Source organism: Humulus lupulus, chromosome 1 (genome assembly GCF_963169125.1).
Source record: "Humulus lupulus chromosome 1, drHumLupu1.1, whole genome shotgun sequence".
Taxonomy (NCBI): domain Eukaryota; kingdom Viridiplantae; phylum Streptophyta; class Magnoliopsida; order Rosales; family Cannabaceae; genus Humulus; species Humulus lupulus.
In genome coordinates, this window is record NC_084793.1 from 193,840,827 (window position 1) to 193,846,917 (window position 6,091).

The 6,091-nt window shown below is 39.3% G+C and overlaps 1 pseudogene; it reads left to right on the forward strand.

The window, feature by feature from the left end:
* Nucleotides 1–880: 880 nt before the first annotated feature.
* On the forward strand, nucleotides 881–1,874 carry LOC133824325 (uncharacterized; annotated as a pseudogene).
* Nucleotides 1,875–6,091: the final 4,217 nt, after the last annotated feature.

Consider the following 6,091-nt stretch of genomic DNA (forward strand, 5'->3'; position numbering starts at 1 on the left):
GTTTCTTTTATGCATTGAAATTAGGCTAAGCATATTAAGTGTGTTTTTTAACCCGAAACAAGAGAAAATTTAAATTAAAGATGACCACTCTGCTTTAGATGTTAAATTCATAGACCTCTCAACTGTAAGTACCAAAAATCAAAACACCTAAGTATATGGTGTTTCTTGCAAGGTAATTGAGACCAGGGTTCAATGGGCCGGTTGGGACGGTGCTCTATGTGCTTAACATGATGATCATCATCATAATAATATCCTTAGCTATATAATATACCTACTCTACAAAATTAAACATATATATATTTGTCTATGTGTGGTTGGTTTAAATAATTTTGCATGAATATTTAGAACCATTCATAAATATCATAAGTGATGTAATGATATATATTATTCCCTTATTGTGATCTTTTTATCAGAAGATCTAATAAAAGATATTGTTCTAATTAAGATAACAACAAAAGAAGAAAGAAACTAAATCTAATGTGTGTATGAACACAAGAACAAAAACATGTTCAACACCACATATATAGATAGATAGATACTATAGTATTTAGCTTAGATATTGGTCAGATTTGATCAGATATAAGTTGGCAAAACACAATAACACCTTTGGATATTAAGACTTTTTCCCATTGAAAATGTTTTTATTTCAGTCATATATATATATAAATATATAATATAAATACAAATATATATTCACTTAAGCTTTGGTCAGACAGATACTGTGAACCTCTATCCTCTCAAATCTAGGGAAGAGAAGACCAGGAATATATGCTTACTCTCCTCACATACCAGGTGGCTTCTCAACCTATTTCTTCTTCTCTTTGGCTCTTAATTAATGAATTGACTCAAAACACAACATTTATTCTAATGATCAATAACATGAGTAAGATTTCCGGGTTTGAATCACCCGGGAATAGTTGGAACAGCTCCCTCAATGGAACTTCTTATTATTTGGAATGAAAGGGAAAGACAGCTTGTTGAGAATGGAGTTGAGTCTTTGAAACTTTGTGAAGTTGTGCATCAACGGCCAATGGCTAGCTTACCAACAACAAAGGGTTGTCTCCTCGGAAAGGTATGACCTCATGAAGCTACTAACTATATTAAAGTTTCAATTCACACATTTCTATCATACTATCAGTTTTAACACCAAGTAGCAGCTATGTAGCTTCTACAATCTAAACATCTAACACAGTTTTCATGCATATAAAGATCCAAGAGGGTACTCCAGAGTGGGAGAAGATAGCTAGGGAGGCTGCAAGGACCATACCAGAAAGAGAAAATGGTGGGAACTGTGACATTAAAAACCTAAGTACAGGATCAAAGATCTACCTTCCTGTATTCGTAGAGGGAGCAAATCTAAGTACTGGTGACATGCACTTTTCTCAGGGAGATGGTGAAGTCTCATTCTGTGGGGCAATTGAGATGAGCGACTTTCTCGATCTCAAGTACTATATTCCAATACCTTAATCTTTTACCATTTCTGTAAGCATCAAAATTGAGTAAACAATGGAGATGTATCAAAACTAGATATCTTTTATCCCTCACTGGTTTTCTTTATCAGGTGTGAAATAATAAGGGGTGGAATGAAAGAGTATCTGACACCAATGGGACCAACTCCACTTCATGTAAATCCAATATTTGAGATAGGCCCTATTGAACCAAGATTCTCATAATGGCTTGTCTTTGAGGGTATAAGCGTTGATGAGAGTGGGAGACAGCATTTTCTTGACGCAACTGTGGCTTACAAGCGTGCAGTACTCAATGCCATTGACTACCTCTCCAAATTCGGATACACCAAAGAACAGGTTTCCTATAATTCATCTTATATACCATATGTTTTTTACATGTTTAAGTCTTAAACTCATGATATAGATTCGATCCATTTTGTTTTACACGAAAAAAAAAAGAAAAAAAAATCTAAAATATGCAAATAGGCATTCCATCAAACATTTGGTGCTCTTACTGAATTCATAGAAAGAGAGATAGAGAGAGAGTACCTCTGCAACAGATTAGAAAAGCAGAAGGAAGAAGAGAAGAGTGTCTCTGACACAGACCTCCGACTGGGACGAGCAGCTACCTTCGACTGGGTGTGTTGCTTGCTGAGAGTGAGAATGAGAGATGGTTGTGTTGGATTGCTTGTGGTTTTCAGGGGTTGAGCAAGAGGAGAGTGAGATATCAAAATAAATAAAGCAAATAAGTAATAAATAAATAAATTGCAGGCATGAGAAACCCTAACAATATATGCAGTTACGGATACAAGGGGAGTCGTACCTGAGGAACTCAGTCGGTGACAAAGGAGTGAGTTGGAGAAGAATACGAAGACCCAGATGGAGAGAGATGATGATAAGCAATGGAATGGAATTATAATTCCACTGACTCAAAATTGGAAAAGTTATTCCGTTAGTTTGGGGGAATAAGCATTACAATGGAATTCTTTTCCAAACTTGTTATTTCCAACCAAACAAAAGAATCCGGCCCATTAACATTCCATTCCTTTCCTTTCTGGCCTATTACCATCAACCAAACGGGCCCTAAGTCTTATATTTCTCTTATTTTATCATTAAAATAATAATTCCTTAATAATCATACATATGACAAGTGTCATATTCCTATTGGCTCTATCTAACCCTTAGGAATAACCATGCTCATGACAAGTGTCATATTCTTATTAGCTTTATCTAAACCTTAGGTTATAATAATTATCATATTAATAACTAGTAATATTAATCAAACCTTATGTTATAATTAATATTCTTAAACTATAGGTTAAACTTATAAAATCCATAACTATTGCTAGGAGTTTCCAACTAAGTCATGTCTTGAACCAAAATCCATAGTAATGAACATACTATAACTAATACTAGCTATTACTACTACTACTACTACTACTACTACTACTACTACTACTACTACTACTACTATCTAACTAGCTAAGTAAATTCTTTGGACTCTACAGAGTCAAACGCTTGAAGTGGATAGATGTGTTGGAATAGATATAATAACAAAAACAGTAAAGAACACAGTAAATTATAGTGGTTCGGCCCCAAGAACTGGTAATGACCTACGTCCACTGAAGTTATTATTGATATGAGTTCTCAAAGGAGTGATAAAAGAACTAAGGTTCTCTGAGTTTCACAAGCCTGAGAGAGATAAACAATACAATCGTAATACAATAGCTCTAATTCCCTTGTGAGCGTATAGCTTTAATCAACCAAAAGCCAAAAGTCCCTTCCTTGAGCTATCTTTCCCTATTTATAGGCTCAAGGAGGATTACATGAATTTGTTACAGATATTCTCTCCTAATTAATCGGATAATCAGGAATCATAGGAGATAATCTCGAAATTGATTATGATTTACCCAAGATCATCTTGAAATATGCGGAGTGTACGGCCATGCTGGTCGTAAGGAAACTTCAAATGTTACGCTAAGAGAATCTTACTGGTCGATGGTCGAATATAACTTCTGCCAGGTGTCAGCCACGTGTTTAAAAACGTCTGCCACGTCACCCGTGCCTGATTTTTGGATAACATTTGCCCCCAACTTTATTTATTACGACCAACAATAAATAAACTTTAAGAAAAACGACTCTTCGATTACCCCATCAGATCTGTCAGAGTAGTTCGTGCATTCTTGGAAAAAGCAACCTACCCCTGTCTAATCACGACTTTTCGGTTCCCAAGTAACCTATTGATGGCTATCACCCTTCCCCGTGCTTCGAAAAGAGGAAACTGATGATTACCTCTTTTTTCATGCCACAGACAAAATATATATAGTCTTCTCAGAGCATTCTTTTTCTTTTTACGCAAGTTATTTCTCTCTCAAGAAACCCTAAATCAGAACTTTCATTCTCTCTGAAGATCATCTTTCAGTGTTCCAAGAACCAGCCGTCCATTCGTCTACGCTCAAAATTCCTTCAAACCTCCACAATCTTTTCTTTGGTAAGTTTCAGAACCTTTCTACTCTTTATTTTCGCTATGCATGCCGCTGTGAGTTAACTTTTAAGTTCTAGCATTATCTGTGTTCTTGGGTTGAGATGCATGAAAGTAGGGGATTTATCGGGTGATGCTAGATAGGATGATGTTTCTTTGCCATCCAGGAGTTATGAGTTAGTTTGATAGTTGGGATCATAAATTTAGGACGTAAAACCGAAGTAAAAATTCGATTTTTATGCTAGTTGAAAAACGGAGTTTTTCCCGCCCTTATAGGAGTTGAAAAAACTTTTTCAAAAAACTTTTTGCTTTCACTTTTTGATCTGTTTTTCAAACTGTTCGTGTGAAAAAATTAGGTTTTTGTTAGAATGCTGTTGTATAAAAGTTTGACTTTTATACACGACCAGCGTTATTCTAACCAACTTTCTAGACTCTCCATCCTCACCTCCCCATTTTTCTGTTCTCAGATTTTAATGCCAGATTTGTGGGGAGGTGAGCGACCTATCGAAGACGATCTTCTTGCGCAACTGCTTGAAGGTGAAGAACAGCCGGCCCAGCGTGTTCACGAGATTCCATTCTCAAGACTCTCTTCTTCCAGACCTCAACCATCACCACCTAAAATGGCCCGTTCTAAATCTCCTGGCAAAAAGAAACCAAACCCTGAAGACAATCCAAATCCTCCTACCCAGCCTGATTTGCAGGCTAGGGTTCCCTCGACCAGCAGTCGAGAAAACATTGCCCCAAACCCTCGCATTCAAGTCAGGGCTCGCCCTCGGCATTCAACCCTTCCTGATGTCGAGTGGTATCTTTCTCCCCTCAGCCAGGTGACCCCCAGGATGCTTGCCAAATATCTTAGGAAATATCCTCTCATTGGGGTCAATTTCAAGATCCCCGCTGCTGACCAGAGGGCTAACTTGCCTGGGGGCGTCTACAGTGCCTGGTCAAGGTACCACATAGAGGCGGGGGCTACCCTTCCTCTACATCCGTTCTATTAGGGGGTGGCAAACTATTTCGGTGTCGCCCCCTTTCAAATTACTCCAAATGGATATAGAATGCTTGCTGCACTCTATATCCTTTATAAACTTAACAAATGGCCAGAGCCTACTCCTCACGAGGTGAACTTCCTTTTTGACCTCAAGTCCAACCCTCAACAGTTCGGGACGGGATTTTTTCATTTTTGTCACCAGGAAACAAACCGAACATTCCTGAGTGACACCACCCACATCTCCAACGTGGGGAAATACATCCAGGAGTATTTCCTCACGCCCGACATGACGACAAACAACTTGGCCTTCGCTCGAGGAGGTAAATGTCCTTTTCCACTGGTTGCTACTTTTACTTAGCCATTTTCCTTGTACTTCTCTAAAGTATCTTATGCCTTTCAGGACCATGGCTACGCCTAAACCCAACACCAAACATGGTGTTGAGGTCCAACGCACTGGCCAGAATGACTGACGCTGAAAAAAGTGTTAAGTCTCTAGTCACTGATGAAAAGTTGAGGCTGTCTGGCCTCCTGACCCCTCATCAGGAAATGAGGGAACCCATGGTGGTTGACGCCACTGCCGAGGGGCATCCCGAGCAGCAACCCCCAACGTCCCCTACTCGAAGGAGACCGACTGGGGTTACGATCAGGGAACTGATTGGTGCCCCCTCAGCAGAAAGGCCTTCTGCCCCCCAAGGGAAGGGGAAACAAAAGGCAGCAGAGACTGTCGTAGACTTGGATGAGTCTTCAGACGAAAACGGTATTGTTATTTCGCTTTTAAATAGCTTGCCAATTCCCTGTCACTTATTTGACAGGGACGGCAATTTTACGTATACTCCAAATCTAGGGCCAGACTTCTTCGTGCCAGAGAGTGAGTGTATGACTAGTAGAGTCAGTAGTGTAGCGACAAGTAGTAGTAGCTCGGGTATTGGACTTTGTAAATTTCTTTACTTCTTTTCTGATGTACCATAACTTGTCATTTATTTTTAGCTTACTGTCTGCATGTTTATCTTTTTCTACAGACATGGCCTCCGCAAATGTTTTCGACATGTACAACACTCAGGAGGAGGAGGAGGAGGTTCCCCTGGTCCGAAGGAGGAAATCGGCTAGGAGACAAGATGGCGAGTCTAGCCAAGCACCGTCGGCCAAGAAGAGTCAAGCAGCTGATCCTCCAAAGGA